Source organism: Staurois parvus, unplaced genomic scaffold (assembly GCF_062004578.1).
Source record: "Staurois parvus isolate SC_StPar_1 unplaced genomic scaffold, SC_StPar_1.0 ptg000114l, whole genome shotgun sequence".
Lineage (NCBI taxonomy): Eukaryota > Metazoa > Chordata > Amphibia > Anura > Ranidae > Staurois > Staurois parvus.
The window spans coordinates 1539987-1565107 of NW_028317910.1; the positions used below are offsets into that span (position 1 = coordinate 1539987).

Below are 25121 nucleotides of genomic sequence, written 5' to 3' on the forward strand. Positions count from 1 at the left end.
CTGGTGAGAATATAAGGAGATTATTACTAATTGTATGTAGACTTTTAAAGGACTGAGAGTGCGCTGGTTTTGTACAAATAATTCAAATTTGCTAATACATCTAACACTCCTCCGCCTCAGACTGACAATGCTGCTGTCCAAATCCGCCTCTGGGCTCCTTTATCCAGAGTGGTGTCTGCAGGGGCGGACTGACAACTCATGGGGCCCCCGGGCAATAGGGGATCATGGGGCCCCTGTGTCCTTGCCCAAACTCAAAAAAGCCTATGAAAAAGGTACCAGGGGCATCTCATGGGGCCCCCTACTGACCCCGGGCCCTCGGGCAGTGCCCGAGTTTCCAAATGGTCAGTCCGCCCCTGGATGTCTGTATAATACAGGAGGTGTGTTGCTGGCCAGATCACCAGGGGATAATAAAGGGAAAAAAGCCTAAACAAAGAAAACTAATGCAGATACCACATCTAAAGATTGGTAAACTGCAATATATAACATTTTTTTACAGCATGGGTTTTCAATATTTTACCTGTTTAGTACTGAACATGATTAATGTGTTACAATTTGTTATATGTCTGTATTTTAAAAATGTTATATTTAATGTAAAAAAAAATCCCACTCAAAATGGCATATGTTATTATATGGAAGACCAAATCTTTGAAGAACCTTTGATGTCATGTGACATCTTTACTCATACTACTTCTCCCAGATTTGCTGTAGGTTATCTCTTGAAAGAACTGTCTTTTAACTTTATAGGTTCAGTCACCATCTGTAGAGACCCATATAGTGTGTGTCTACTCTTCAGCTTTCTCCCCTCTATGTTCTAGGTGCTATATGTAGTTAATAAAATCATAATTATACTTTTTGATGGTGAAACTTGTTCTAAGAGAAATATGTACTGTAGGTTGCCATAGCCCTTGATCTCCATCTGAAAAGGATGGTTGCCTGAATGTCTCTGTCTATATAAATTTATGAGTCTAGAAACAATTGAATTGAAGCAAGTCATAAACCCTGATTGCCTTGTTCTATGTGAGTTATAAAATATTGAAGCCACTAGGATAGTATAAAAGCCAGAGAACTAACATTTTCAGGTTTTTCTAAAACCTCTGATTCCTTTTAACCCAACTCACCCTAACATGTTTGATTATACTTTCATGTTATACTTGAAATTTTCCACATTTTGTCATGTTACAACCAAAAATGTAAATGTATTTTATTGGGATTTTATGTAATAGACCAACACAAAGTGGCACATAATTGTGAAGTGGAAGAGGAAAATGATAAATGGTTTCCAAAATTTTTTACAAATAAATATCTGAAAAGTGTGGTGTGCATTTGTATTCAGCCCCCTTTACTCTGATACCACTAACTAAAATCTAGTGGAGCCAATTGCCTTCAGAAGTCACGTAATTAGTAAATAGAGTCCACCTTTGTGTAATTTAATCTCAGTATAAATACAACTGTTCTGTAAAACTCTCAGAGAACATTAGTGAACAAGCAGCTTCATGAAGGCCAAGGAACACACCAGAGAGGTCAGGAATAAAGTTGTGGAGAAGTTTAACGCAGGGTTAGGTTAGGCTAACACTGTAACGAAAAACTCACAAATAGTGAATTAACCAGTCTTCCAAATCTTGATGACTCAGATGGTTATTATTAAATGACCTAAAAACTGATTCTACAGATTATGTAGCTGGTAATTATTGTTCTCCACAAGTACATCAGCCTCAGCAAAATTACACAAGTGATACAGAGGGGTTTGAAGGCAGCCCATAAATGCCCATTTATGTTAGATGGGAACACAGTGTACCACTTTTTGTCCTGTGATAAAAAAGACCATCTGAGTAACTCTAAAATATACAATTATGGGTGAAATTGCATTTAAAAATACCCTTAATTTGAGTCTACAATAGAAGAGCATTAACTTAGCAACTAGGTCGTGACTTAAAAGCCTTCAGTCGTTTATTTCCGTTCAGTCTTGCCAGCCAGTTTACTCCATGGCCTTTCAAGCAGGATATGATTCATTAATGTGAGCCTAAGTTAGTGAATGCATTTTTTTCCTCCTCTTTTAGTTTCATATGTAATTATAGCCTCCCCTGCAGCTAATTTCTTCATCTCTGTTTCAGGGCTCGGAGATAAAAATTTCAAAGTGCCGGACCCTGCTGATTCTGCGTCATTCGTGAGTCACCCTAATAACGCAACTTAATATCTCCATAACAATACAAATTAATTGCGCTCTTTATTCCCTCCAGCTTGACATGGGTTCTTTGCATTGTATTCTCTTTTCTCGTAAAGAAAATTATTATACCAAAAGACAGAGATACTATTGCTCCATCGGAAACATAACCTTTTGTTCTACTTTTACGTTGTCTACGTAAATCCTATATTTTTGTTTTGAATGGACGACAGTGGGATTAGTTAATCACCTAGTTCTTTATATGTCAACATAATCTTGATGTATGTTGCGGTCCTGCTGCCCAAACATGGCCATTATAAAGACAAAGAAGGTGTCTTGTTTATAAAGTTTGTATAGCCAAAACTTTGCTTTTTTTTGTTCTTGATAGAGTAGAGTGGGATTAAAACCATTGTCAAGATTTTTCTGCTGTCTGTGTCCTGCTAGGAAGATTTTTCTTTACATCTTGTCTTGGAGACTCAACAGAAAGTGATAAGAAATCTCACATAAAATCAAAGGAATTCCCATCTTAAACAATTGTCACCAGAACATTGATCTCCATTTAACCGCTTCCTTCCCAGGACAATTCTGACATTTCTCTCATATATGTAAAAATCAGTGGTTTTTAGCGAGAAAATTACTTGAAACCCCCAAACATTATATATTTTTTTGTAGCAGAGGCCCTAGAGAATAAAATAATAATAAGTGGTCACTTCAATTTTTTATGTCACACTGTATTTGCGCAGCAATTTTTCAAACTCAATTGTTTGTGAAAAAATACACTTTAATGAATTAAAAAAAAAAACAAAACACAATATATAACTCTATAAGTAATTGAAATATTGTGGAGCCCAAATGACTAAACAACCAAACAGTAATAAGTGTTTCCTGCATTAAGCCAGGCAAAAAGAGGTTAGCAGCTGCCCCTAAAAAGTTTAATACACTTGAGCAATTAAATACGTGAATAACTAGGCGCTGCAATAATTGTGTGTCAAAAAATAAAAACAAATAAATAATACAGTATACTCTCAACATCATCTAACTAATGATGTTCCTAGACATATATAGTGAACATTAAGGTGACAGTCCCATGAAGATGTAGTCCCGTAGACCAAAAAATGTGCTCTTTTACCATGTGCAGACAATAAGCGAATTGCTCACCCATCAGAAAAAATTGACCCCGGTTAAGGTGGTCCCAACTCGTTATAACCACCTGGTGAAATCAAACTTTGATTTGACTTTGATTTCACCAGGTGGTTATAACGAGTCTGGCCCTCCCAATCAGGATTCAGAGTGGAAAGGACATGGTGAAACCAGTAGCTACATCTTCATACCAGATAGATGACCAGATTTTATTTTTACTCTATCACTTTAAAAAATGTTTTTTTGATCACTTTTATTTCTATCACAAGGAATGTAATCATCCCTTGTGATAGAAATAAGCAGTGACAGGTCATCTTTCTCCCCTCTACAATGTAAAGCATTAGATTCTTTAGGCCTTGTTTACATTAGGTGATGTAATGACGCTGCTCCGGTGCTCCTAGGCGATAGAGATTAGTGGAGGCCATCTTTCCTTCACTCCTCCCTATGCCCAAGTGCCGTGAACCACAGATGCGTACTCGGACTTACCGATCTTCCAGGTACACTGCTCAGACCACCTCTAGGAGGAAGAGAATCGCCGTCTGAAAAAAGCAATACTGGGGTTATGGCACTTTGCTGCAGCCATATCCCCAGTATTCCACTCCAAACTGAAGATGTATGTATATATTTGCCGGTTGGCAAGTGGTTTTACTCTCAGCTTTTGGTCTCATTAAATGTTAAAATGTAGGATGTTCCCTTATGTTCTCTCCTGGTGACAATGGTTACCACAACAAATAGAGGGGCTAGTGCCCACAATGGGGACACAGACCACAATAAAAATTTGGCAGCAGTTTAAACCCTTGCAAAAAAAAGTTTTGCCTTTACTTTAAAAATGGTGGATTCTTTACAAGATTTTCTGCCATTGCATACTTGTATAGGTCTTAGAGGGTAAGAGACTGAAAAGCTAAAAGACCTTCCCAATGTAGTACAAAAGAGATAAAAAGCCAACTAGTTAATTAACTGATGTTGATCTAAGATTGAGATGTTATCTTTTGATAGATTTACAAATTTTCCAAATCCAAATTTTTAATTTGTGGTTTATTTCAATGATTGGTCAATGTTTCTACTTCGGGTCATGAAGTTGCTTATTCATCATGAAGGGTTGAATACTTTCACAATCTTTCAGTGCCTTGGAGTGGTCAGAACCAAACTAAGGGACATGTGCTAAACATGTGTTATCTCAGTTATTATTAAAACCCTAAGGGAGATTTTAAGTGGTTCTGTCCTTGGCATGTCCAACTGGAAGGAATTTCAGGTAGACCCAGGACTCCCATGTGGTTTTTACATTCTCATTGGTCTGAAAGCATCTCAGAGTTTATAGTCCAGCAAAATCCCCAGAGTGGCTTTCGGTTTCTTTAAGCTCTGCTTAAGCCCTCATGAACTCAGTCGGTACTAGACATGTGCATGCCAGAAATTTTTGTTTTGTTTCGGATACATTCATTCATTTAAGAATTTTGTTTAGTCATATTTGTTATGTTGAACAGATTTGTTTTCAGGATTTGTTTTGTTATATTCAGCATTTGTTTTGTATATTTGTTGATCCAGGTAGATTCAAAAAAATTTTTTTTTGTAGGATTGCTATATATTTTGGGTGGATTTGATATTCATATATCAAAACCATGCAAAAGGATTTGATATTTTCGGACACAACGGAATAGATAATGAAAAATGTGATGGCCCCAAATTTTTCAAACCAAAGAATTGCATTAGACTGTGGAACTGAACTGAACAGACTGTGACAATTACAAATTCAATTTAAATCACAAATTTATTTGAATCAGAATTATTGAACAAATTAAAAAATGTAATTAACTTTCCATGGGCCCAAACTACTCTAGAATCATGTGATGTAGTCTGAATGAAATAAATGAAATAATTTATTAATTTTATTACAAATTTTTTAGGATTCGTTTACATTCATTTCTATGACAGTTCGTAGATATGTATATATCTGAATCTCTGAAAATCAAATTTTCTAATGAAAATGGAATCGTTATGAAACCAAACGCACATGTCTAGTTGGCACTGTTTATATAGATCTATGTTAAAGGTGTACAGATAGGATTACAGATATATCTAATAATTTTAGAACATGAATAAAAGTTTTTTCACACAACATCAAAATCAATCTTATTAGGAGCCCGCATGTATTAATACTTTTTAATTAATGAAATTAAATTACTGAAATCTTGTTGCTTTTTAATGAACTTTACCAGGGGCTCGAGCACCAAGATGTAGATAGAGCTCAGGTCAGTATAGAGGGAAGAAACACAAAGAGCCATTCATGTGCTAACAAGAACCAATCTGATAAGAGGGGAAGTCAGAGTGACAGGGAGATGAGCTCATTAATCTGCTGCTTCTCCTTTTACTGACTAATCACATGCTGGAGGAGGGTCAAGACCTCTAAATGTTACTGAAATGCAGTAGGGAAAAATAAGGTCTCTTGCCTTGCCAGACAGGGCTGTACTTTGCGGCAGAACTGTATATAACTTAGACTTGAAAGGGTAAACAATGCCAATGCTTTGGAAGGTAAAACAATTGATCAGGTTCATTTTTAAACTATTTATCAGGAGGTGGACAATCAAGATAAAAAACGTTAGAGAAACACACCAAGACGTTAACTCTGCACTAAATGCATTCTTGCTTTGATTTCCTAAAACTTCAGACTATTGCAGTTGTTGGATTGAGGACCTCATTTTTCATAGAATCATTTTTAAAGTGTTAACTTTAACTTCTACAGAAAAATGACGGCCGCTTCAAACTGTTGAATATAGTGAGGCAAGATTTACAGCTGAGTGACAATGAGGACAGCGAACCAGAGAACACAGAAAGTCCCAGGTATATGCTTTCCACCTCAGTCCCTTATGACAGATAACATGTTAGCAGTGCAGTGTTACCTTTTAAATGGGAATTCTACAGTATTTCAATAATTAATTTTTTTTGTATTGCAAACAGAGGCGGACTGACAACTCATGGGGCCCCGGGCAATAGGGGATCATGGGGCCCCTTTGTCCTTGCCCAAACTCAAAAAAGCCTATGAAAAAGGTACCAGGGGCATCTCATGGGGCCCCCTACTGACCCCGGGCCCTCGAGCAGTGCCCGAGTTTCCAAATGGTCAGTCCGCCCCTGATTGCAAATGTATGTTAATGTAATTTTTGATAGCACTTGATGATACAGGTACTGAATATAAATTCTTCTTATCTGGGTTTTTTTGTTTTTGGTTATATTATTTTTACTATTGCATTGGAGAAGGATAAACAATCAGCATACATTTCCCATAAATGTACATGGAAATCAAATTTCTTGAAGACAAGAAAGATATTATCAAAAAGGTAACCTATGCAAAGTGGGTAGTTAGCAGCAACATATATGTACAATGTTCTACAGACTCCCCCCCCCACTTTAAAGTGATACTAAACCCACAACAGTAAAACCAGTCTGTATATGCAGTAAAGCATGCTTGTTATACTCACTGTGGAGGGGTTAATCCTCTGCATCGTGTAAAAATGCTGTTTGATCCTGCCTTCTCTGATCCTCCCCTTGTTCCAGTATCTCCCTCTTATCTCCTGATAAGACATATCGTGTGGATACACTCTGCACATACTCAGTTTGGTGCATTTTTTTTTTCTTGGGAGTGTGCATGTGATGAGCACAAGGCCAATCAGCACTGTCCAGACAGAGGTCAGAGGTTCTGCATCCTCCTAGAGCAGAATGAAAACTCCTCCTACAGGCTTTAACATGTGCTTGACTAGACACTGATAGCAATCACAAGACTGCTCTAACTGCTGATGAGAAAAGTTATTTAGCAGTTTATATTTACGTAAATAATTGCACTTCCATGTTCTGTGTACTGTGGGAGAACAGATATAGTGAATGCAGGGTCCTGGGTTTAGTAACACTTTAAAGGATAGAGTAGGTTCCTGTTGGAGATGAAAACTGGATAAGGAACTGACCGAAATTTGCTCAGTGGGTGGCTTTGCTGGCTGCCTCCTGGTACCCAACATTTCTTGATTGGAATATCGAAGGAACTGGACAGAAAATAGTCGATAGTGACTGAATCCAGTCAGATGCAGCTGCTGTTTGGGTATATTAGCAGCTGGCAGGGTGGCTGTCAAAATGCAAGAGCTGTATATTGTGGATGGGGAAATCAGTTTGTTTTTTCTAAGGAAAAGTATATAGCCAGCCTAAGATATTTTTAAACAGATGAAGCATAAACCTTTTTTCATTAAAAGCCACACTTGAGCTCTAGTCAATGACTTTACCTCTGCTGAGATGAAGCCATCAGACTGCTGCAGGCAAGAGGAAGCATTTTACTCAGTCTTCTCTTGCCCAGAGTGTCAGATATTTGTAGACAGATTAATTCTCTTGGGACTTGTTCATCTACTATATAATGGAATGAGTCAAGCCTCTTCAATATGCACTAGCTAGGTGACCCAGGTTACCAATTTTGACACTAATGTGTAGGCATAAACAAAACTTTGAGTTTTCAGTTCCCTGAAATGTCCCAAAAAAACAGGTTATTACAGTGAAATGTCAACATTTTGGCAAAATGCAATGAAGTCAATGGGAAAGTGAAATGAATTTGGTTTTGGTGGGTTTTAATGGTATAGTAGACTTTTAATAACTCCTGAGGGTTTGAGAAACTCTTTTAGACTATCCTGGACTTATTTCTGTGCAACAAACCGCCCTTTATTAGCCTAAATATTTAACATTTTTTCACAGGAAAACCCCCCAAAAGGAAATAAATTAAACTACCATGGATACACCCCCAAAACCCCACAGCCTCCAAAATAAATAAATAAAGATACTTTTTTAATGCAATATTCTTATTTGTCAAAGTCACTCCACTTATCCCTACTCATGTATATGGTGGCTTATAACATATAATGTGGCTTGTTGGTGAGCATTTTTTCTTATTACGCCACCCCCACCCCCACCCCCAACACACACACACAGATTTATATATGTAAATCCAGGTGAAAAAATAGTTGATAACTGAAAAGATTGCAATTTATCATGGGAGAGATCTGCTAGCACCGCTGTCACTGACTTATCTTCTGTGAGCAGTTGTTCACATCTGAACGCAGCACTTTGATTACTGCTAGAGACATCAACCCCCTGCCGCACTGCCTTGATTCATTCTTCTGATAATAAAATGTTTATATAACAACTGTTCATGTCCTGTAAAATTCAGTTGAAAGAATAGCTACAACCAGAGATAAAAATGCAACAAAGAGTTCTGGGGAAATTATTACACTTGTTCATTTCTATTATCTATTTTAGGTACTTCTATAGTGAAGTCAATTTACACAGCACTTTACATACATATATTGTACATTCGCATCAGTCCCTAACCCTCAAAGGGTGTTCAATCTAAGGTCCCTAACTCACATTCATACATACACATGCTAGGGCCAATTTAGACAGGATCCAATTAACCTACCAGCATGTCTTTGGAGTGTTGGAGGAAACTGGAGTACCTGGAAGAAACCCACACAGGCACATGGAGAACATGCAAACTCCAAGCAGGTAGTGCTGTGGTTGGTATTTGAACCAATGATCCTAGTACTGCCAGGCGGAAGTGCTAACCATTTAGCCACTGATATTATGGAGAATTACAGGGGCACGATCCAGGAGATCTACAGGTGTTTATTTATTTGCATATCTGTGTCTGACATCAATTTTCCCCCTTAGAACTCTTCCAAATTCACCTTCAACACTCTAGGAACACAAACTCCCCTCCTTTGCTCTCAGACTATGATGTCCTGTTTATAATGATAGCACAGTGTATTAACACATCCTTCCATTCAGGTCCCTCATTTCTGCCTACAGAGACCGCTATACAGCACAGGCCATCCCCTTTACTTTCCTCGATCTGACTTTGGTCCTCTTCTGGATCCTGAGAGAACCCCTGGCCAGCAAATGGAAAATGTTTAGAATCAAAGGTCAAAAAACAAAATAGAAAAAAGAATCCCACGTTGTCATTCTAAAACATTAAGAAATCCCCATTTGAGCGAATGGCCACACAGATTTATGGGGACAGATTTCAGTGCTATCATCCATAATTTTGTCATTTAACCAACAGAAAGTACCATAACTCCAATATTCTTCCATGTTAGCTGCCAAGAGGTGCAATTTACTAAAGCAATGTTTGGATTGTCTGTGTTAATTTTTATTTGTTTGTCACTTTGTTGCTTATCTTCACATTACACTGATGTGGAATTTCCCTCAGTTTGAAGCATTTGTTATATTCACGAAATTTTGAACACACTGAAGTTTCATCAACAATTACACTTTTACAGATGGTTACTTTGTGTCTTAATGTTGAATTCTGTATCCCTTTTGAGATTCACTGAACTCCACAAGTACGCCTTCCTTTGCATGAGCATCCCATTTTTGTATGTTATTTTTTTTGGGATGTGCACATAGATGGTTTAAATTTGGGACCTTTCCATTTCACAGTACATATGGAGTTTTCTCAGTTGATTTTCCTGGTAGTCGATTTTGGAGATAGAATGTGGTCATTGTGGTTGGCATATCTGCATCAAACAGCATGGTTCATCCACTCTCACAGTCTAGAGTACGGTTTATTCTTTCTGCAACCCTGATTCAGAGGATCGCAGCTACTCTCTGGTCATTCACAGTTTATGACACTCAGGAGATCAGCGATGTCAACCTTTCACTGGCGATCTGTGTTCTCCCTCCAGATTCTCCAGCCCAGAGCTGGAGAATCGGAGGAACCACAAACTAAGCAGCGATAATTTACCTCTGCTTAGTAAACTGATCTCTTACTGTAATCTCACGAGATTATAGTAAAAGCAGCCATTTTCCAGCGTTTGTAGATCACTTCTCCCTTCATTCAGAGAACTGATCTACACCGCTTCATAAAAAGGCATTCGCAGGAGAACTGTGTTCTCCGAGAATGCCGGAGAACTGAGTAGGGATCATTTACCGCTGGTTCATAAACGGACACCATAGTGTAGTATACCTGGATCAATCATCTATAAAAGCGAAAAAATACCTTTTCTTTCCTGGAGTCATTTTTTCCACTGGACCACAAAGATCGGAATTAATTTAATCCAGAGGATTTTTAGCTTTGCTGTTACTCTGCTTTGGAAAGGCTTTTCTTGTCATTTTTCCTTTTATATAGCTGGTGCATTTCATTGTTTGATCACATGGACTAATGTTTATTCCATTTGCATAGTCATTCTCAGGTAATTTCTTTATTATGACAGGACTTTGTTGCCCAAATAGACTGTGCCATGTGAGACTGCAGTTTGAGTGTGAATGCGGTTTGAATGTTTTTCCTCCTTGGAAGTATTAACCACCTCATTGCAGTTCAGCTGATACAGTTCTGCAATTTTAGCCTTTTCAAGTAAGATATCCCCTTTTGTGATGGCACAACTGTCATCTTGGAAGATCCCTACATTGTCTTGTTTAGAGAGCTTTTTCACTGACAAAAGATTGGTTTTAAGAGCAGGGACATATGGAACATTTTTCACAGATATTTTTCTGGTGAAACTCTAAGAAATAGGGCAGTAAAGAAAACCGTCTCCTATACCTTCTGATTCTATTATTTGCCCATTAGCTGAGGTGATTTTTCTGTTTTACTCTGCTCAAGGTGAATAAAAACAATTCTGTCATTTGTCATGTGACTCATAGCTCCTGAATCAACACACCATGCTGCAAACATGAGGTACAACGTTTGGATCGAAAAACATGTTCATTATCTGAAGAAAAATCAGTTTCTCCTTCAAACTTTTGGCCTTTTGTAGTTTAGTTTGTTTTTACATTCTAGCTTTCCAAATTCTGCAATCTGCTTTCAAATTACCTTGTTTCTTGCACACAAAGCATTCCCTGTTTCTTGTTGCATGTTACAAGTTTTATTTCTATTTCTTATCTTTAAAGAAGACTCTGCAACAAGGCACCGTCACTATTATGCTTTCCATTTTATGCCTTTATTCATCCATAAGCTTGCCTTGAACATATTCCAATGTTAGTTCATCATCTGGACATGCATCAAGTGCTGTGACAAGCATTTCAAAACTTTCTGGTAAACCACTAAGTATTAGTGCTGCGACATGAAAATCTTTCATTCTTTTCTCCTACACCTCTCAGGCATTCAACCATTTCCAAGGTGTGCCTTATGTAATCCTGCATATCCTGGCCTTTCATTAGCTTGGTTTGGTATAGCTTTTTGATCAAATACAGTTTATTGCTGAGAATTGCTCTTCCATGCACCTTTTGTAATCCCTCCCACATTTTTGCAGTCATTTCACACTTATATATATATATGATTTGATCATCTTCCATGATAAGAGAGATTGTGTTTTGAGCTTTATGGTCTTTCTCTATTCACTCATCTGAAAGGTGTTCTGGCCTGACTTCATTATACATTTCCATGTATCTTCTCTTATGAGCAGCATTTTCATTTTTAATTTCCAATACTGGTAGTTCTGGTTTGTCAGATGTGCAACTGGTCATTTTATTTTATTTTTTGCAGTCTTCTCTCTGTTGCTGTATCTTGCACTTCTCTGCTGTAGCTATGTCTGGTTGTCTGGGTGGGTATCTGGGCCCATTAACCTGTTAGAGATTCTGTGTATAGCCCTACAGAACATACAGTGCACAGTCCACATGTGTTTATCAGCTGTGTCTCTGCTAACAGGAAACAGGAACTTTATTATAGAGAAAAGACATAGAGTTTAACATAGATGCGGGTACAAGCAAATAAACAGTGCCATCTACTGGTTGAAGAATATATCTCTACTGAATGCTTGTATACAGTAGTAGTTGTTGTACAAAAATACATGAACACCTTATTCCAACACCCAACCCAGCACCAGCTGAGGCCCAGACTACAACTATTGTCTCACACTTGCTGTCTAGCAGAGGAGCAGCCTCCTCCCAGGCCTCCCCAAACATTTATCACCTCCCACAGCCACCTTCTGGGTGCCCTCTTCCCAAGATTGGCTGGGGTCTGATAAATATGAATAAATCAGTGGTTGATTCTCCTATTCTATTTTCTGAATGCTTCCTCCAGAAGCACACAGGAGCAATCAACCACTGACCTAAGGGAAACCCTAGTCAGACCAAAAAACAGTTTATTTCTCTACTGAGTACAGTGATACTACTAACTATACCATAACCTTTACAATAATTTTGTACATCTGTATTAGGTGATAGTAATTTCTGTGTCTTATTCCGTTAATATATGTCTACAGCTCAAAGAAGACAAGTAAGAAAGAGAGAGAGAATTACCAGGAGAAGGCAAAGATAAAGGAAGACCCTAATGATGATAATGCGGAGTGGTATAAAGCCAGAAAGAAGGTAATGCATTACCATTAAAGCTGAACTTCACTCTCTCAAACGACATTGACTATTTGTAATTCTTATGCCGCTAGCATAGTAAATAGATAGGAAAGTATATCATATTTCCTTGTTTTAATTTTTTTTTACATTTCTTCAGTTACTTCCTGGTTTCCAGAGTTAGGCAAATGATGTCATACATTCCAGGAGTCTTCAGAGGGGTTTTCTCAGCTAAACACACCCTCCTGTTTGCATGCCTGAGCTAAGTGCAGATGGATTCCAGAAAATAAATTCAACATGAAACATCTGCCCTTGGTCATGATGGCGGGGGGGGGTTCAAAGTGATTTCTCAGCAAAATAAAGCATCGAGATATGGATGGATGAGTTTGCTTTGAATATTAACAATGAATTATATAGTGCTTTTGGTCTTTGGTGTTCAGATGCAGTGTGTTTCTAATTTAAAGAAGCTCCAGATTATCCAGAAATGTTTCCATAGTTTCTGGAGGTCTATAAAAAAGAACTCATTCAAAATGCTGTCTCTGAGAGGCCTACTATCCTCCAAATTAGGTGATCTTCTTGAAGTTTATTATCTTTTTTTTTTTTCTTACTTTGGATAGAGTATAAGTAGTTAGAACGCTTGTCAGGTTGTTATTGATGTTTGTGTCCCCTCTGGGGAGATTCACCTTCTCTGTTTAATAAGATTGTAAGTGGGACTGAAATTTACATTTTTCAGCAGTGCACTCAAGTATTTTCAAAGGGAGACTATTGGTTGTAAAATGATTGTTGAACATGCATAGACATATCATGCTTAACCCAAATACAAAGATGTAATATATTGCAGCTGGCTGGTCCTTAGATGTGGTGGCTGTATTAGTTTTCTTTTTTCAGGCCTATAATGTTTTGAGCAAATACAGGAAATGCCTATTGGTTCTGCAAGTCCTTGTCACTTCTTGTGGACTGAAGTGAATTCACAAAGAATCCTAAACTACAAATTATATCACTACTCTTATAAAGGAGATGAAGAGTTCATATCAGGCACACAGTACAGGGTGAAAACCATGACTTCTTCCATAGATACAGTGGAGTAATGAGTGTAGCCACACAGGGAGAGGAAGTCTATTATTTGCAGGATTTCCAGGTGAATATAAAGGAAAAAAATTAATGCAATCATAACATCTAAAGATTAATAACCTAAATGATATTACATTTTTGTTTTTTAAATATGAATATTCTTTAGGCTCATATTGTCTATAAATTCAATATAAATTTGTAAATTGTTGTAATGAAATTGTTCTTGGGATAGGGGGCTCCATTCAATAAAGTAGATCACTTGTGGTATTTAGGTGTCCGGACACATTTTCCCTAAATATCGATAGGGGGCATGCTGGGTTGATGATGTCATATGGGGTTAGGGTCATCGGTGACATCACCAAGTGGCCTCACCACTTAGTTTATTTTACAGTGGGAGGAGACGGAGCTGTCAGGTGGCAGCAGCTAGTGTCGGGTACTGACCTCTTTTTGTGGGGGGTTTTGGCCAGCGCTCATTGCAGTTGACATTGGATCTACTTTGGAGGACATTTATTTTGTGATTTTAATAAACTTTTGGTAAATGAGTAGGGGTACAGTGTACCCCATATTCATTTACATAGAGGGGGGTCAGGATCTGGGGGCCCTCTTGTTAAAGGGGGCTTCCTGATTTCAATAAGCTTCCCACCTGTAGACCCCTACAACCACGACCCAGGGTTATGGGGAAGAGAACCTCATCCCCATCAACATGGGGACAAGGTGCTTTGGCGGAGAGCCCCCCTGCCCCATAGCACCCTCTCCATGTTGATGGCATGGTTCAGGAGGAGGGCGCTTGCCTGTTCCCCCTTTTCTGACCTGCCAGGCTATATGCTCAGATAGGGGTCTGGTAGGGATTTTGCCATTTTTAAAAACATTTTGGCATGGGGTTCCCCTCAAAATCCATACCAGACCTAAATGACCGTGTTTGGATTGGAGAAGGGACCCTACACTGTTTTTTTTTCTTATTTTTTAAATGCCGGCAATTCTTTTGCTTACATTCTGCTGTCAGCGGGGAACCCCGCTAACAGCAAATGAGTCATGGTTGTTAGGGAAGCGGTGGCCACCCTCTCCTTAACAATCATGGCAGTTACTGGCTGTTAAAACTCTTTGAGGACCAAGGGACGTATTTGTCCCATGTTTTTAATTGCCTATATCATCTAATTAAGAACTTAAAATACTTTTTTTTTTGGTTTGAGTCAAAATATTAGTTCTTATCAACAAATGGATCTAGCTTTTTGCCAATTATTTCATGAAATGGCTTAGTTACAGCAACTGAAGTGTACGAACTTTAAAAACAAATATTTATTCTTTTGGCATTCGGTAATCTTATGGTCCTCAAAGGGTTAAGGACGCTGGCTATCGCCAGCATTAACTTAATGCAAGTTTTCACAACTAAAATACTGCATCACTTCATTAAAAAGTGCATGCAGTATTTTAGCAGCATTTGTTTGTGAATTGAAAAAAATGTTTTTGAAAAAATGCTAAGCGATATTTTACTGCATTTTTTAAAGCAGTAGATACCGCTTTGTGAATGGAGCCCACTGAGGCTGATTTACTAGAGTAATTTACAAAAGAAAAGAGTGAAGATTCACTTCAATTATTCAATCGTGTGAAAAGCAAATTCTTAACATTAAATCTGCACAGGATTGAATAACTGAAATGTATGTTAACACAATTGTTTTAGTAAAACTTCTTTTAGAAAATTCTTTTAGCAAATCAGCCTCACTGTGTCAGCAGTTTAATCAACTTACTGATTTTTTTCTGACAAGTTTTCTTATGTTCTGTGAACTCTACATCTTAATATTTCCCCTTTATTGCTAGCCTAACTGAAAGCAAATTTGTGCTGTATGTAGCTGACCTAAATCCTGGCAAATCCTAAATCTTTAAAGTAAAAGGTAAGAGGTAGCAAACAGCAGAATCTGATTAGTTTTAATTATCATGCTTTGCAGGTTGAAGAATTCCTGGATTTTCCAGCAGTGATTTCGGCCATGAACTTTAGGTAACACGAATTTAGGAAAATTCATAACATTGTATTGACTTATCTTATCTTACCTTATTCCTTCATCTGACATCAATGATGGGGCACTATTTCTATCACTGACATCATCAATGGGGCACTATTCTTCTTCCCACTAACAACAATGATGGGACACTATTTCTCCCAATGACACCATCCATGGGCAAAATTCCTCCCACTGTAACCATTGATGGGGTACTATTCCTCCCACTGACACCAAAGGCGGGGGAATATTCCTCCCACTGACACTAACAACAGTGGAGCACTATTCCTCTCACTGACCCCACAGGTGGGGCACTACTGCTTCCACTCACACCGAAGGTGGGGCACTATTACTCCCACTGACACAATAAACAATGGAGCACTATTCCTCTCACTGACACCACTGATGGGGCACTATTCCTGACGTCATAGGTGGGGTACTATTCCTCCCACTGACATCAACAATGGAGCACAATGCCTCTCACTGACATCACTAATGGGGCACTGTTCCTCCCACTGACACCAAAAGTGGGGTACTATTCCTTCTACTGACACCAATGATGAGGCACTATTCCTCCCACTGACACCATTGATGGGGCACTATTCCTTCCACTGAAACCAAGAATAAAGCAGTATTCCTCCCACTGACATCATTGATGGGGCACTATTGCTCCCACTGATACCAAGAATGGGTCTTTGTTTTCTCCCACTGACATCGGGGCATTTTCTACTCCCACTGGCCACATTCTGGCACCCTAAAGCCCAAAGGACAGTAAACTGGAGATGCCTGATCTATTTAGCTATGTATCTATTGAAATGTTATTATTTCATTTTATAAAATCAAGTTACAATTTAGATGTGCATACATGTTATCATCTGATTACAATTAGATGCCCATACATGTTACAATTTGATTATACAACCTTATATGATCTTCTTTAGATTTATCACTCTATAGTATGAGGAACTACCTAAGCATTCCATTAAACCTATATGCAATCAGATAGGCCCCTGCATTACACAGTCATTAGATTTAAAAGAAATTGTAGAATAAAGCATATGTGGCCAGTCTAACTGCAAGATTATTTATATGGCAATAGAGACACAATTGACATATGTCCTACAAGATGTATGGGGACAAACATTCTGTTTCTTAATTACCCTTTCTTGGTGAAAATGGCTGAACTGCCACCACGTAACCTCGCAGCGAAGGAAATTATGTAAAAAAAGTTTGGATATTGTTACAGATAAATAACATTTGAAATGTTGTTTCCATTCCAGGAAAAAGACAGAGTCTCCAATGTTTTCTCAAAACTCACGTACATCTAGTAATCAACACATGGCATTAATAGAAGCAACAGTGAGTATAGCTTTTTCATGTTTAAAGTGGCCCTAAGCCTACTCCACAACTTCGTGTGACACAGATCAGGACACCTAGGGATACTTCTAGGAGGTGATAATGAACACTGACTTTGGAATTCCTCACAAATACACACTCCAGCATGTTGGAAAAATCCCTGACAAATCCCTAACACTGTAACTTGACTTAATGTATAACTTTAACTACTACCCCCTAAACTAATTCTCACCACCGAATGTAAACTCTAATTTTATCTTAAGCCCTAAACCTAACTTTAATCTCAATCACTGGCCACCAAACCTATAATATTCTTCAGTCTGGTTGAAAAAAGTCCATCTAGTTCAACTAATAATGTAAGGGGGAATCCTATATACATGATCCTATACCCAGAATTGAGCCAAAGGAAGGCATAAAATCGGATATTCCCTGGATCAACTTTGCCTATAAATATTTGTATCCAGTTATATGTACATTTAGGGAAGAATCCAGGCCTTTTTTTTTTATTAAACAATCTATTGAGCTGCCCAGAACCAGCTCTTGAGGTAGTCTATTCCACATTTTAACAGCTCTGGATGTGAAGAAACCTTTTCATATATGGAGATTAAATCTCTTTTCCTCCAGATGTAAATATTTCCCCCTTGTCCCCTGTGATGACCTTAAAGTGAGTAACTCAACACCAAGTTCACTATATGGGCCACTTATGTATTTATACATGTTTATCATACCCCCCCTTAATCTCTTCTTTAACCCTCAACTGAACCACAAGCTAACCTTAACCATGAACTGGGAACCCTAATCCTACTCTAATCCTTAACCATCAGTAACCCGTAAATCTCAACCTAACCTCATCCACAAAATGCCAGCTCTACTCCTATACAAATCCATAACCCCCAGTCTAACCTCTAAACTTCAACCAAACCTACTGCATAGGCAATGTACAGGTATATGTGGAAGCCATGAAGTAGTGAGGCTTCCACTTATAGGTGAATAAAGCACCTGGATCGGATGGCATACACCCACGGGTCCTTAAAGAATTGAGCTCTGTCATTTCAAAGCCATTGTTTCTCATTTTTAGGGACTCTGTAATGACTGGCATAGTAACACTGAATATTTAAAAAGGGGTCAAAATATTTACCAAGTAAATATAGACCTGTTAGTTTAATTTCTATAGTTGTGAAGATACTGGAGAGTTTAATAAAAGACCACATAGATGAGTTCTTGCTGGAAAAAAAATATTTTAAGCAACAGACAGCATGGATTCATGAAAGACAGAAGTTGTCAAACAAATCTGATTTCTTTTTATGAGGAGGTGAGAAAAACCTTTGACAGAGGGGTGGCGGTGGACGTGGTATACTTGGATTTTGCAAAAGCGTTTGACACAGTTCCCCACACATGGCTAATGTGTAAGGTAAAGTCTACGGGCTTAGAAAAATCTGTATGTAAATGGATAGAAAACTGGCTAAAAGATCATATATATTCAAAGGGTAGTGGTTAATAATTCATACTCAGAATGGTCTAGGGTTGTCAGTGGTGTACCCCAAGGTTCAGTGTTGGGCTGTGCAGTGGAATAACGTCCTTACAGGATGTCTTCAACTTACAAGCCGACCTCAATGCACTGTGTAATTGGGCAACTATGTGGCAAATGAGGTTTAATGTTGATAAATGTAAGGTTCTGCACTTGGGGGCTAAAAATATGCATGTGTCATACATACTAGGGGGGGGTACAACTGGGGGAATCAATGGTGGAAAAGGATCTGGGAGTTCTGGTAGATCACAAGCTTAATAATGGCATGCAATGCCAAGCTGCGGTTTCTAAAGCGAGCAAAATCCTCTCTTGTATTAAGAGGTATCGACTCCAGAGAGAGAAATATCATATTACCACTGTATAATTATTAAGACCTCATCTGGAATATGCAGTTCACTTTTGGGCACCAATTCACAAAAAGAACATTGGGGAACTGGAGAAAATACAGAGAAGGGCAACCAAACTGATAAGAGTCATGGAGGAGATCAGCTATGAGGAAAGATTAGAGGAACTGAATTTATTCTCTCTTGAGAAGAGGATATTAAGGGGGAATATGATCAACATGTATAAATACATCAGTGGTTCATATAGTGAACTCAGTGTAGAGCTATTCACCCTGAGGTCATCACAGAGGACAATGGGGGCACTCTTTACGTCTGGAGGAAAAGAAATGTAATCTCCAAACACGTAAAGGTTTCTTCACAGTGAGAGCTGTGAAAATGTGGAATAGACTCCCTCAAGAGTTGGTTCTGGCCAGCTCAGTGGATTGCTTTAAAAAAGGCCTGGATTCTTTCCTAGATACACAGAATATAACTGGATACTAACATTTATAGGTATAGTTGATCCAGGGAATATCTGATTGCCTCTCAGGTGATCAGGAAGGAATTTTTTTCCCTGCAGGAGCAAATTGGATCATACTTTGCTGGGGTTTTTTGCCTTCCTCTGGATCAACTGTGGGTATAGGATTATAACTTTTTTTTTTAATGGTTGGACTGGATGGACTTTTGCCTTTTTTCAGCCACACTATGTAACTATGTAATATGTTCAAAAGATCATGTCTATGAGCACCGTACAACAAGCAGAAAACATTTGCAATTACCTATCAATTTAAAAAATTATCTCACAGCACAGTAAAGTAAATAATTCTGCATATAACATCGCTTGCAGAAAATAAAAATTGTCTAGTTTTCAGTTTAGAAAAAAATTGAAATTGAGACACATCCAGCAACCAGCTCCCTCCTTCCAGAAGTAATATCAGCAATTTGTGATGAGCAGACGTCAGCCAGCATTCCTGCATGTTTAATCAGATCATTTGTTTCACTTATTAACTTACATAAGTGTAGCACCTGTCTGCGTTTACTCTGGGGCCCATATGGTGCTGCAAGATTCATTCAGTCATGGGCAACGATGGCGTCAACATAACAATGATTCATTTTGACTTTTCTGCAATGGAGTCTATTTAAAGTGCACCTGGCATTTTGTATTAAACATGCTGCAAAGAAGGAGAGTGAAAAAGAGGGCAATTGTTATTATATTTTTAAGTAATAAATGGAATGGGTGATAATGATGCCTCCTATACTGTGAAGCTCCATGTTCCATATTATCTGTCTTAACCCTCCTTGACAAAATCTATTTTATTATTGCAGCTATATGGGGGTGAGATGGTTGGAAAATTTAGTGTCACTTAGCCCTCATACACATGGGAAATGTTTAATCTTAGCATTTCTAAAGCATTTTAAGTGGATCTGGCAACAGATACATGATTTCATGTTAAGTACAAAGTGATGCGTCAGTGTAAGACTTCCAAGTATTTATTTCTTCTCATAGAGATCACATTACTCCATTGACAATGCCTTCATCTGCTTTTCTCACCAGAAGCAGAGCACCATATTTGTTCAGGCATGCACTATATTTAAAGGTCTATAATATTTATTTATTTATTTATTTATTTTTTGGCATTAGGGCTCAGATTTGCATTAGGGATAGATTTGCAGGCATATATGTACACATCATAAAATACTGTACGTCTGTATTTGTGGTGCCTGGGAGCCCCAGATGCAGCGTAATTCTGCCCAGAGGAATGAATGACAAAATATGTTGTATATGGATACATACGTGTAAATGCTATCACTTGCATTTACAGGCACATGTGTATATTTTCCTGAACACAACATTTTTCACTGGTTCACACTGATGCGGTGCGGAATTCGCAGTGTTTTCTGTGTGAATTCTGCACAGCATCAGTATCGCACCCCGCTTATGCGAACCGCTGTGGGTGTGTATGTTAAGTTAACAATACCCCAAAAGCGGTCCGCAAAGTGCGGTGTAATGTGCAGAATCGGATCGCATAGGTTTGAATACCCATGCAATCCGATTCTAGAGTGGACTAAATAAAGGGTTCTGCACGTTTTTGGTGCGGGTGCGGTGCGATTAGAGCCATAGAAAATGTAAGGTTCCGATCACACCGCACACAAATCGCATGTGATTTGCACAGGACTGTGGTACGGTTCCTGTGCGAATCACATGCGATATACCACACCGCATATAAGTGAACCCGAGCTTATGCTGTACAACCAAATGCCTGTAAATGCGTTCATGTGCATGAGCCCAAAAGGATATGTTGCCTTTTGTAAATATAATACAACCCCTAAGATCTCATTCCTTTCATTTTAACTTGTTTTGGTTGAGTTTGGCATGTCTACGTAAGGGTATTTGAAGCTTGATAAAATGGACCTTTCACTAACTTTAAAAGTCTGCATAAATGCATTTCTAACATAGCACAATACATACCAATAATGTAAATTTGTGCTAAAGTGCCACCTTTTACCGAAAAAAATCTGTCCCTGATCTCAAGTCCAGTGACTTTGTCTAGGCTGAGATGATGTCATCAGTCTGCTGCAGGCAGGAGCAAGCCTTCTCTGCCCCAGTATTCAGACTGCAACATTGTAACTTTGTAGCAAGGTGTAGGGTTGCCATCTCACCCCTTTAAACCTGAACACATATTAATTACACAGGTTCTGTGGCTGATTAAGTTGGTAATTAAACTCACTTAGTGCTTTATCTGCATTAAATAAGCTTCAGAACCTGTGTAAATAATATGTGCTTGGGTTTAAAGGGGTGAGATGGCAACCCTAGCAAGGTGAGAGGCAGGGGCTGATTTGTGTCAGACATTTTTTAACACATCCAAGAACTCCACAGGCACCAGCATTTTCATGATTGTGTCATCTCTGAACCAGCATCTCAGTCTAGGAAGTAGATGGTGACTCCAGATGATGCCTGAACAAAGATGACTTCTTCTGAAGAGATAAGCAGAGGAAGGCATTGTCAGAGGGGACACTGAGATTTCTAAGGCCCCTTTCACACTGACAGTCCGATCCGGCCCACCTGTCAGTTTTTCTGGAGGACCCGATCAGACCATCCATAGCACTCTATGGACTGGTGGGTGTCAGCAGACATGTGTCTCCTGCAGGGGCGGACTGACCATTTGGAAACTCGGGCACTGCCCGAGGGCCCGGGGTCAGTAGGGGGCCCCATGAGATGCCCCTGGTACCTTTTTCATAGACTTTTTTGAGTTTGGGCAAGGACACAGGGGCCCCATGATCCCCTATTGCCCGGGGGCCCCATGAGTTGTCAGTCCGCCCCTGGTCTCCTGACACCCACTGGCATCTGATCTCGCCCTGTTTGGTAAAAACAGACGGATGGGGATCCCCATCCATCTGGCGGATCGGATTGGATGACGGTTAGATGGAAACGGACAGGCGGTCCATTTTCATCTAAACGGCCCATAGAAAACAGTGGGCTGTGTCCGCTCTGCAGCAGCGGAGCTGACACAGACCTGTCATCCACTTGCTCAGCAGGGATCAGCAGAGAGATCCCCCGCTAGGCAAGCGGGTCCGTTGATGGGTCTGTCCGTCTGAAAAGGGCCCAATACGGGTAATAAATTCCTGGAAGTGTTACAATGATAATTTATTTAGCATACATGAATAAATATATGTGATACAGAGTCTGCTTTACACTTATTTTATTTTTTATTTTTTTATAAGTGCATTACACTCATTTTATTGCATTGCTTTTAACAAGATGCTTCTGCTGCTAGTTAGAATGAGGCCTCTACTGTTTTATGGCAGTTCTGTCAGACTGTGAAAAGTGAGTGAAAAGTCTCTGTGTGTGATTAATTGATTTTATCTCAGCAGCCTTATAGTAGTCTTGTTAACTGTACTACTTTCATATACAGAATCTGCAAAGCGGTAAATAAAATGCAGTCGGAACATTTAGAACAGCAGGTAAAATTGTAGAAGGCACATTAAAAATCTCCTTTCAGGTAAACTTTTTATGAATGACTCAGAACGCCCACTGAAAATACACTCCGGTCTTCCTTTAAATAAAACATGGATGTGTGAAGACTATCATCAGCGGTACTGCAGAGGCAACAGCTGCTTATCTGCATCCACAGGGATATGCTGCATGAACACCTGACACAGCAGGGAGCAGCGTGAAATCTCCGGAGATTAAACGCCGTCTGGCTCACTTATGGGGCGGTGAGCACATCAGCCTCACCTGAGCTTTTTCTGATTTTCTGTGGATGAATATGAACGGTGTATCTCTATGCTGTGCCTTGTACCAAGAAACATTCCCTGTTGGTTAAAATTGGGTGCCAAGGCATAGGAAAGAGGAACTGCTGACACCTTTCACCTCTGTGTATGGAGAGTAGGGATCAGTGGAGGGATTTTAGCAAATGTTGTTTTTTGGGTTGGGTTAGTTTACTTACATATTTGCGGTGCATTGACTCATGTGCGTTATGCGATTGTTAATGTGCGTTGTGTTAGGACAGCCCTATTAAATGAATATGCTGTCAAAGCACCCTTATTTGCTAAGAATCATACTGTACCTGACCCTTTTTTCTAGCTGTGCACTGCAGGGCCCTATGAAGCAGGTGAATTGCCTTAACCACTTCCAGTCCGGACACTTTTACCCCCTTCCTGTCCAGGCCAATTTTCAGCTTTCAGCGCTATCGCTATCACACTTTGAATGGCAATTGCGCGGTCATGCAACACTGTACTTATATGAATTTTTTTAGCATTTTTTTGAGACAGATAAAACTTTATTTTGGTGGTATTTATTCACCAATGGGATTTTTATTTTTTTGCTATATAAATGAAAATGTCCAAACATTTTGAAAAAAAAAAGTGTTTTCCTTATAAAATTTTGCAAATAAATAATCTTTCTTCATAAATCTTCGCCAAAATGTAATCAGCCATCTTTTTAGTAAAAAAAAAAAAAAATAACCCAATTTTTTTGTTTACATTTTTATTTTTTTGTTTATAGTATTATTTGATTTTTTGGGTTTTTTTTTCAACATACTATCAGCCTAGCAGTACAGTGTCACTGTACTACTTGTGGGGGGTGATGAATATTTTCTTTTTTTACACTGATTGCTTTTACACCCATAAAGGCTGTAAAAGCAATCATTTCTCCTTCTCTCTGGCTGCATTCTTGCAGCCATTGAGAAATACTGTGAGAGCTGTTATTGGTCACAGCTTGTCACATGGTGAATAGTCTTGTACCATGTGATCTCTGTGATAACTGTGATAATTCACAGATTTCACAAGTACTGTAGTAAGCAATGATGTCAGGAAGTTACATCTTGCTTACTACTATTCATGTGATCACTGATTGGTCATTGGTGCCGGTCACTCCCAGGGAGCGCACACAGGCAGTGAATGCGGGGGTTATTTATAAACAGCAACCCACTTCGGCAGTGCTCTAAGTGGTTAATGTGTAGGGTTGCCACTCCACACAGTGGGGTTGATTTACTAAAACCGGAGAGTGCAAAATCTGGTGCAGATCTGCATGATAGCCAATCGACATCTAATGTCAGCTTGTTCAATTAAGCTTTGACATAAAAAAAACCTGGAATCTGATTGGTTTCTATGCAGTGCTGCACCAGATTTTGCAAGCTCAGCTTTAGTAAATCAACCTCAGTATGTTACATGACTGGGAAGTGTAAATGGGCTCTTCAGTGTTCTTTGTATTACTGTTTTATTTCAGTTTTGGGTCTTTGTTCGTTATTTGCTTACTGGCACTTAATTTTTTTTTTGGGGGGGGGTGGTAAGGATGGAAATTGTTTGAAATTGTAGCAAAATTTTGCCAATGTGAAGTCAATGGGGAAGTTAAAGGACACATTTATGTTTACACTGTATGAGGAGCCTCAAAGCCTGTAATCATCATAATGCTTGCAATGGCAATATGGCTGTAATGAACAATAAGAGTCTATTCTTTTTTCTATGATGCCCTTTTGAAATATGATGCTTACAGGCTGCCAAGACAGTGTACAGATTGTCTTCCGTAAAATAAACCTTACCCTTAAAGCAGGAGTGGACTGACAACTCATGGGGCCCCCGGGCAATATCGGATCATGGGGCCCGTGTCCTTGCCCACACATTTAAAAAAGCCTATAAAACAGGTACCAGGGGCATTTCATGGGGCCCCCTACTGACCCCGGGCCCTCAGGCAGTACCTGAGTGCTCGAATGTTCAGTCCGCCCCTGCCTTAAAGTATATGTGAACCT

General features: G+C 39.0%; 1 pseudogene across 1 annotated transcript in view; it reads left to right on the forward strand.

The window, feature by feature from the left end:
• Positions 1 to 25121, forward strand: part of LOC149467357 (uncharacterized) — a 68561-nt pseudogene that overhangs the window by 28239 nt on the left and 15201 nt on the right. Inside the window, exons 5-9 of the transcript XR_016311932.1 lie at positions 2112 to 2164; positions 6039 to 6136; positions 12520 to 12625; positions 15619 to 15668; positions 16950 to 17028. The product of XR_016311932.1 is annotated as an uncharacterized LOC149467357 (transcript). The remainder of the gene's footprint in view (positions 1 to 2111; positions 2165 to 6038; positions 6137 to 12519; positions 12626 to 15618; positions 15669 to 16949; positions 17029 to 25121) is intronic.